The following is a 10,235-nucleotide window of genomic DNA, read 5'->3' on the forward strand; positions in this document are numbered from 1 at the left end:
TGAGATTTGTGCTGGACAAAATGGAGGTGGACAGGTTTTTCTCTGGGTACTCCGGTTTCCCCAGTCATCTTTCATTCCAGCAACACTCTCCAATATGTCATCTGTCGGTCATTAATCATTGCCCCAGAGGAGTGCGACAAGCTTCGGCAGCTGGAACAATTCCTATCCTCGTTGCTAGATTGGGGCTTCATTCATTCCATTCCTGACCCGATCAAATGACTGGAAACAGACTGTGAATTTTCAATTCATAAACTACCAGTTAAGGTCACAATAAAGAAATCTTAAAAATCCAGTGCAAACAGGCAATACAAATCCTTAAACATTAAAAACAAGTACCTGAGCAAGGCCGGGCACAACAGTTAGTATGAAGATAAAGTTGGAATTCAAAACGATAAATTTGGGCAAATATTTTTTCTTTGCTTTTTTTTTTTTTTTTTTCCGTCGCACCGACACAGATAGGTCTTATGGCGACGATGGGACAGGGAAGGGCTAGGAGTGGGAAGGAAGCGTCCGTGGCCTTAATTAAGGTACAGCCCCAGCATTTGCCTGGTGTGAAAATGGGAAACCACGGAAAACCATTTTCAGGGCTGCCGACAGTGGGGTTCGAACCTACTATCTCCCGGATGCAAGCTCACAGCCGGAGGCCTCTAACCGCACAACCAACTCGCCCAGTAATTTTGGCAAATAATTTTTAGGACAAAGAGTAAGAAATTGGAATAATTTTCCAAAGGAAATTTTCAATAAATTTTGAAGTTCTTTGAAAACACTTAAGAAAAGGCTAGGTAAACAACTGATAGAGAATCTGTTATCTGTCACCCTAAATACAGATCACTGATTACCGATTGATCGACCTTGAAAAAATAAAGCCTATTTGAGAGAACCTCCGAAAAGCTTATTGATGTCCGCCATACTACAGTCTCCTTGTCTGATAAGTAGTAGTTTCTTATTGGTATCCAAAATAAATCTTAATCAATTTAATAACTTAGATACTAAGCAAGCTATACTTATTAGTGCTTTCATGCACAAATAGTAGATGCGAGATATTTGGTTTTATGTCCTGTGGAAGAAAGAACCTGTAGAGAAAATTCACATTTCGCAAAGACTTCACTCTGCTTCCATGAAGAGAACTTATGGAATTCCTGATAAGGAGATACAAGAAAAAGTATCAGCTGCTGCATTCCCTGTTCCTTCTACATTCCTTTATGTCAGCTGTGAACTGCCTAATTAAGCTTATGTGATGCCATGAGGCATAGCGTTGTTGGTTTGCTAGTTAACACACTGAGTGCTGAGCCGAGTGTAGCACACTATTCCACTGGTGTCAGGCATAAATTTTAATAGTATTCCGCTAGTGCCACAGCAATTGTACGTCTTTTAGGCTGTTTATATACTTAGGACATATTAATATGAGGTACTAAGTAAAGTTTTGCCTGCCTCTTACCTGGAGACCCCGGGTTCGATTCCCGGCCAGGTCAGGGATTTTTACTTGGACCTGAGGGCTGGTTCGAGGTCCACTCAGCCCAAGTGATTAGAATTGAGAAGCTATCTGACGGTGAGATAGCGGCCCCAGTCTAGAAAATCAAGACCGAGAGGATTCGTCGTGCTGACCACACAACACCTCGTAATTTGCAGGCCTTCGAGCTGAGCAACGGTCGCTTGGTAGGCCAAGGGGTTTTGTTTTGTTTACTAAGTAAAGTTTACCTCATCATACCAAGGTCATGTGTGACACCATATGGTGTTACATCAATTTTTACCAAACATAAAATATAGCGCGACGCCATATGGTGTCACGGAATGCTTAATATAGAACGTACAACACAAATTTCAAATGCATCAAATTAATGTGCTAATTCAAACTAACACAATATTTATGAAAACCTACTGAAATGCAAAACTAGTACTTACATTACATATTGTTACTCCCTGTGGGTGGGGGACGCAGATGAAGAATACACCCCCAATATACCCTGCCTGTCGTAAGACGTGACTAAAAGGGGCGACCTAGGCACGGACACGGATTGTAGTTTGGTACCTTGTGGTGGAACCCCTGTGGACGGGAAGGGTTGAATACAGCCACAGGTAATCCCTGCCTGTCATAGAAGGCGACTAAATGGGTCAACTTTTTTTAGGGTTAGTTGTAGATCGATTCACAATTCTTGATGTGCGTGCTGCTGTGGTCAAAGAAGTATCAGTTTGAAGATTTAGATGCTCCTGGCTTTCTGTGCCCCGACATAAAGACCCCAGTCATCATTGTTAACATGATTGTGTACACCATTTGCACCAGCACCCACCTATAATATCACTGTCAGTTTAGCCATCGTCTTCTGCATCACTCGATACATCCGTCATGTTGTCAGTGCACTCATCGTCACTTGCGTTATATTCACTGCCATCAACACTTACATCTTTCTCTCCATCAGAATTCATCAGTAATTCACAAATACCCGATTCACTAATTCTCGTCTTGATAAGTCGCTTACCATTTCCACCAAGAATATGACCAAAATCTTCCATTCTTTACATATTTGCACAACTATACAAACAGAATGATAATTTGCACGTAAACGAGGAAAAAACAATGCCTGGCACGCTTTCACTTCTGAGAATGACCACTGACCAGTCAGTGATTTTGGAAGAATACTGTGGTGCCATATGGTGACACACAGCAGCAATTCATAGCTGGAATAGACCCTGTAGTTCGCTCTTCATGCAGTACCAATTTTATGCACATAGATGTCACAGCTGATTTTCTACAGCGCATCACCCAAAACTTTGCTGTACCGCCATATGGCGTCACGCCTACTCTGATTTGAAGACCTGTGTGCTGCCATATGGCATCACGCCATCTGACCAGTGTGACACCAAATGGCAGCATGTAGCACCCAATGTGTTAAACATAAATGTCTAAGTTTTGTAGTCAGTGTAGATAGAAAACTCGCCTAGCATGCACTGTAAATGTTTGACAGCAGAATACATTGCAAGCAGTTCACTGTCAAATAGTTCTTTTGTGAGTCACTGAGTGTTTTGGAAGAGACAGTGTTTTCTCTAATTTTGAGTGCAGCACCTACTGCAAAATCAGGGGGGTATACCATTAAAACCAACAGCAATTCCTAAGAGGGATGAGCGAGAAATGTCACATTTACAAGACAGGTCTTCAGTTCATTAAATGAAGTTTGCACTTCATTTGTCATTCTTATATGTCCTGCAACAGAAATCAAGGAATGCAAACTGTTGCTGCATTAGGTATAACTGGACGGTAGAAGTTTATTAGACCAAGGAAACGTTGCAAATCTTGAACTGTCTCAGAGTGGGTAGTCCATGACTGCTTGCATCCTACCTTGCCATGAACATATATACTCGCTTCAAATATGAGTTATAATAGAAAAGGCACTTCTGTTAGCCTGAAAAGGCATTTACTAAAACTGATGTAAAAATGACTGAGGAGTTCAAAAAGCGTATGAAGATAGATGTATCTTGTGTTTATTTTCATTACTGGAAGCAATCAATATAGCTAAATGTCAATGTAGCAGTAGAAAAAATTTAAAAAATTATATAGCATTGAATTTATATATCTCAGGAAGAACTGCATTACATTTTGTAACCCAAGTGGGAGGCGTAAGAATTCAGAGTCCAAAAGGGGGTATTCACAACTGTCTTGTAAATGTTATCGGGGTGTACGAGCATGTGGTAATATGCACGCATGAGATCAATCTATGAAAATACTCCTACCAACCTGGTGTCTATGAAAACCGAAATAGTAGTTAGTGGGACATAAAGCCAATAACATTATCTTGCCAACCAGTTGACTGTTAAAATCTTGTATGTTGGATTCAGTTATCTATCAGGTTTGGTTATGTTGTTCAAGGCTCTGCAATTATCATGCGGATGCCAAGATCCCCCTGTGGGTGGGGGCGGTAGAATAACACCCACGGTATCCCCTGCCTGTCGTAAGAGGCGACTAAAAGGGGCCCCAGGGGCTCTGAACTTTGGAGCGTGGGTTGGCGACCACAGGGCCCTCAGCTGAGTCCCGGCATTGCTTCCACTTACTTGTGACAGGCTCCTCACTTTCATCTATCCTATCCGACCTCCGTTGGTCAACTCTTGTTCTTTTCAGACCCCGACGCTATTAGGTTTGCGAGGGCTAGGGAGTCATTCACTTTCACGCCCTTCGTGGCCCTCGTCTTTCTTTGGCCGATATCCTCATTTTTCGAAGTGTCGGACCCCTTCCATTTCTTCTCTCTGATTAGTGTTAAATAGAGGATGGTTGCCTAGTTGTACTTCCTCTTAAAACAATAATCACCACCACCACCGGATGCCAAGATCCATTCTCCTATGGTCCTAGATGAAGAGGGCTGGCCGAGTTATTAGAAGGTCTATTAATCTCCATGTCAGTCATCTGCTGAAATTCTGGCTTGGCAGCCACAAGTTTTTGGGGTGGAAGCCATTGTGGTTTCACTGCAACTGGATAAAAAAAGAAATGAAATAAGAGTATGGCTTTTACTGCCGGGAGTGTCCGACGACAAGTTTGGCTCACCAGTTGCAGATTTTTGATTTGACGGCCGTAGGCAACCTCTGCGTCGTCATGAGGATAAAATGATGATGAAGACGACACATACACCCAGCCCCCGTGCCAGCGGAATTACCCAATTATGGTTAAAATTCCCAACCCTGCCAGGAATCGAACCCAGGACCCCTGTGACCAAATGCCAGCACACTAACCATTTAGCCATAGAGCCAGACACTGCAACTGGATGTCCAATTGTGACAATAGTGTGCATTACATTGGTGAGAAAGAGATTTTAAAAAAATACATTTTCTCTGAAAAGATTTATAAATTGCTTTATTATGTCAGCTTATTTCTGACTGGAACGAGCGACTTGATCTCTGCGACTTTAATCAGAGTATCTACTGAGTAAAAAATGTTGTATGGCTTATAGTGCCAGGATATCCCAGAACGGGTTCGGCTCGCCAGGTGCAGGTCCTTCTATTTGACACCCGTAGGCGACATGCACGTCGTGATGAGGATGAAATGATGATGAAGACAACACATACACCCAGCCCCCGTGCCATTGGAATTAACCAATTAAGGTTAAAATCCCCGACCCGGCCGGGAATCGAACCCGGGACCCTATGAACCAAAGGCCAGTACGCTGACCGTTCAGCCAACGAGTCGGACACTACTGAGTAAGTTCTGCTCCATGAGATTGGTTTTGAGATCAATTAAAACATTCAAGTGATGGATAAAATCCTTCCCAGTAATTGACATTTAAACGTTAGCAATCCAAAAGTTCCAACAGAAATGTCTGCATAGCCATAAGTAGAGTTGTAGAAGCCATTGTTTGATGGCAGTGTTATTGACTGTATATAAAACTGCCTTTTTCCTGCTGCCTCTATTCCTTCAGAAAAGGGGGAAAACACTGATATATCAGTCCCTGAGTCCAATCTGCTATACTGCTACTAACAAACCAGCGGTGAGACATCAAACTTGTATTACCTGCCGCATCCAGTGAAGAGCAAATTAGTTGTCCAACATGGTAGTGCTGTCACTAGCCATAAAGTGGTATGGTCACGGATTTTCCATCACTAAATTTAAAACAAAACCAGCAAAATGATCCCTTCAGATTATACAGACTTGGTGTGCTGGAATGTGACCTAAGTTTCTTGTTCTTGAGGGTACAGAGGTTAGCTGCATTATCTGAATCTCTGTGACAAACTATCTGTTGGGACACAATTTGAGGAGTTTGATCTCCATGACTAGATGGGTTAGCTTGTGAGCTGTAAAAATACTATCCTGGAGTCAGAAATTCAATAATTTCATCCACCATAGTTGCTAGATTATCTAAAATGTCATTACTAGAAGCTAAAATTGGGTGTACAGTGATGAGCAAGCAATAAACGAGAATAGTCCTTAACAAAAATATAAATTAGATTATCAACTAAGTTATGCATTTCTCTGAGAAGTTGTGAAGATTTATTGTCTCAGTTCTAATTAGGCCCTATGTGATCAATTTGTTAACTTTCCTCCTCTGCGATTCCTCCAATTCTTGAATCAGATACTTTCTTCAAATCCGTGGAGATGAAATAGGTTTACAAAGGAAATCAGGAATTAATTCTGCTACGTCCATTTCTAATCTTCCTAAAACAAGGTTAAACTTCACAATTCCTGTTACCACTGCTACATAAAACTAGACGTCTATTTGTTTTAACCATACTTTTATATTTTTTACCAAATCAGAGGTATCTTAATCGGAACACGCTCTATTCCGCATCATTATTTTGTAGTTTTAAAATGTACCTGGATTTTATCCCTCACTGTTTACCACAAAGTTAGGTTCACCAGTTTGGATTCCTTATTGAATAATAAATTATATTACACTTGATATTGTACAAAGTATGGAATTTATTGTGTTAACTACTTTTGGTATTCTGTACCACAACAATAAACAAACAAACTACAGAAACATTAATAAAACTGTCTATTCTTTGCTGATCCTTTTTTTTTTTTACAACTTGCTTTACATCGCACCGTCATAGATAGGTCTTATGATGGCAATGGGATAGGAAAGGGCTAGGAGTGGGAAGGAAGCAGTCGTGGCCTTAACTAAAGCAGAGCCCCAGCATTTGCTTGGTGTGAAAATTGGAAACCATGGAAATCCATCTTCAGGGCTGCCGACAGTGGGGTTCGAACCCACTATCTCCCGGATACAAGCTCACAGCAGCGCTTTGCTGATCCAAAATCATCATAAGTTAATATTAAAAATAATGTATAGGCATACTGTTGCACAACAATGCAAGTAACTGTGTTCTTGTTTCAGGACCCCCGTGGTCACATACTATTTTGTAGGCTGATATCTCTCTTGCAGAATACATAAAAACTATTTAATTGATATATAAGTAAATTATACAGGTTATATTTCACATGCTGATAACATGTTTCTGCCTGTCTTCTGTATGGCATAATATTTTGAAATACCTATATCTATGTCTGGCCAGGTGATTCTCTCTTAGGAGGTTGATGGTCCCTTGGAGGAGGAAATGGCTCTGGATCCCATCAAGTAGCATCTGTACCTTAGGTTAAGGGTGGCTACAAGCGTGTCTATTCTCCAGGTTAGGAGCAGCCTTTTAGATCACATGGAAGGTAGATGTCTGTAAGGGTATGCAATCATAAAACTTTGCTCCAAAATCAACAGTAGATGCAGTCAAAGGCTGGCAACTGTTCATGATTATGATCTTGTCATTATCATAGGTCTTTTTTCTCCAAGTAAAATACTAAAAATTACCTTTGCCTACACAACCTTAGTTTTTTACAATTGGTTTTATGTCGCACTGACACAGATAGGTCTTATGGCGACAATGGAATAGGAAAGGGCTATGAGTAGGAAGGAAGCAGCCATGGCCTTAATGTACAGCCTCAGCATTTGACAATGGGGTCTGAACCCACTATCTCCCGAATGCAAACTCACACCTGCGCGCCCCTAATCGCACAACCAACTTGCTCGGTACAACCATAATGTTGGCCATAGTTGAGTCCTTAAAAATTATGAAGTCTTCAGGTTCAATGAGGTACTACAATTTTGACCCACAAAAGCTCCTTTACTTGTAAATAAATATACAAACAAAATGGTCATGCCCAAGTACAGCAAAATACCACTAACCCAAGCAGGGATCTAACTATAAGAGTAGAATTTGAAGGGTTAGCAACACTAAACAACTAGAGCATATCAAGCCAAGGATCAATTATTAAATACTCCTTCAAACATCAGAACAGAACAAAAGGCAGTTTGAGTAATGAAATGAAATGGCGTACCGGTATGGCTTTTAGTGCCGGGAGTGTCCAAGGACATGTTCGGCTCGCCAGGTAGAGATCTTTTGATTTGACTCCCGTAGGCGACCTGCGCGTCATGATGAGGATGAAATGATGATTAAGACGACACATACACCCAGCCCCCGTACCAGTGAAATTAACCAATGATGGTTAAAATTCCCGACCCTGCCGGGAATCGAACCCAGGACCCCTGTGACCAAAGGCCAGCATGCTAACCATTTAGCCATTGAGCCGGACAATTTGAATAGAAAAGAGTCAATGAAGTAGGGGAGGGAATATACTCAACACAAAGATAAAGTATATTGAGAGCAGGACCCACATTAGATGATCTTCCTCCAAACCTTGAGAACAAATTTGTCTGTCTGTATACAGAAACCAGATGAATATAAAATACGGTATCTGGTCCTACATACGCCGCCACAAAAAAGGAAAAGAAAAAAAGGGAAAATAGGGAAAGTGGAGGTTAGTGAGGATTCTTCTCTTAAAGCACAGACTTGGTAGTTTACAGAACCACAATAGTACCATACATGTACCCTAACTGTCCCAGTCTTACTTTCACTCAGGAGTCTACTGCACCATTCATGAACAGAGTAGGTCTGCCTTCAATAGTGTTTCCCTACAGTACATACAGCTGTATACAGTGGGGGAACTGGTCATAGGAAAAAAAGAGGCTTCTAAAACCCCTCCATCTTAAAAAATGACAAGGATAGTGGACAGTTACTCTCATCTAACTCCCCTTGCTTAATAATAACAATAGTAACAGAAATAAGTTATGGTAATGCAATTTCAAAGAGAATCATGCAAACACTTACAACAACTAACACCAATACTCTGGATCACCACTCTCCCTTCCCTGTTCTCACACAACTCTGACACAGCTACAAAGTAAATAAGAACCACAGCAAGCATACAGGTGCTGAATAAAGAAGATCTTGAGAAGGTGCAGAAACAAAGAGAAATGCAGATATGTTTTAACCTGTTTCAGCCATCCCACCACACTTCGCACGCCAGACGATACTTCTCCAGGAACATCAAACGAAGAGGATTCAACCAAATTTGTCCACTTGGACCTTAGAGCCGCTTGAGCAGCAAAACTTGCCATTGTGTACTAAAGGTGAAGTTAAAAATGCTCCAAAATATATCCAAGGTTACCAAAACAAATTTCTGAAAAGTAATGTATATACCCAAGATTACTGAATTACAAATAGGGAAAATTACATGTTAATCAAAACAAACATCAGATATTATGGGACAGGATGAGAAACCACACACCATCCTGTACAAAACCACAAATATCATTTTTAGCCAAACAAAGACTGTTATGAAACAAATTATTGTTTGTTATACAGTTCGTCAATTTTGAACACATTAGGGTACAACGAACAATACTGATTTACCAAAATCTATTACCCAATTCACCATTATTTCTTTTAAAATCAGGTGCTACATTTAATTACCGAGCAGGTTGTCAATGAAGAAATCTAGGTCAATACTCCGTTCTTTTACTTCTTTTCCAATTGAGTGCTCGCCAGATGTGGTAGAAAAAGCTACTCTACATTACTGTCAATATTTTACTAAAATATTATGCATACTCCCGAATAAACCAATCTTCTAACTGGGTTAGGAGATATGTTACAAAATTCTGGCGATTAATTTTCGTAACAGTTACAACACTATTGCGTACTGTCCACGCAACCTCGGCAGCAACGGCTTAGTATATAAATTAGTTCAGCTTACATTTAACACACGAGAGACTTCAGCGGGCACTTTTAACTGAAGCGGAACTTATTCAATGACATTTTCTGGACCAAAATAAGCCGACAACACAGGCACGGTCAAACATCTGGCAAGCACCACCATGGGTCGCACTCGCACCGGTCGAAATCAAAATACGAAGTCGACCACATCGTCGATTGTACAATATGTGCATCGATTTCACAATAGTACAGATCCGGTCTTGCTTAGGGCACCGCCGTCTCGGACGGCGGTGGCTTAGGGAGACTGCTAACCCGCAAAAGTTTATTATTATTATTATTATTATTATTATTATTATTATTATTATTATTATTTGCTAGTTGCTTTACGTCGCACCGACACAGATAGGTCTTATGGCGACAATAGGATAGGAAAGACCTAGGAGTTGGAAGGAAGCGGCGGTGGTCTTAGTTAAGGTACAGCCCCAGCATTTGCCTGGTGTGAAAATGGGAAACCACGGAAAACCATCTTCAGGGCTGCCGACGGTGGGATTCGAACCCACTATCTCCCGAATGCAAGCTCACAACCGCGTGCCCCTGACCGTATGGCCAACTCGCCCGGTCGCAAATGTTTAAGCATGATTAGGTACCATAATGGTATTCAGGCACCTGGAAACTTAAGATCTATTTAATAATAATAATAATAATAATAATAATAA

The 10,235-nt window shown here is 40.9% G+C and overlaps 1 protein-coding gene across 1 annotated transcript in view; it reads right to left on the minus strand.

Moving 5' to 3' along the window:
• LOC136875701 (mannosylglucosyl-3-phosphoglycerate phosphatase) overlaps positions 1 to 9,644 on the minus strand; it is a 176,916-nt gene extending 167,272 nt beyond the window's left edge. Inside the window, exon 1 of the mRNA XM_068228111.1 lies at positions 9,560 to 9,644. The gene's annotated coding sequence lies outside the window, so the exon portion shown is untranslated. The remainder of the gene's footprint in view (positions 1 to 9,559) is intronic.
• Between the last annotated feature and the right edge of the window lie 591 nt (positions 9,645 to 10,235).

The sequence above is a fragment of the Anabrus simplex genome, chromosome 6 (genome assembly GCF_040414725.1).
Source record: "Anabrus simplex isolate iqAnaSimp1 chromosome 6, ASM4041472v1, whole genome shotgun sequence".
Taxonomy (NCBI): Eukaryota; Metazoa; Arthropoda; class Insecta; order Orthoptera; family Tettigoniidae; genus Anabrus; species Anabrus simplex.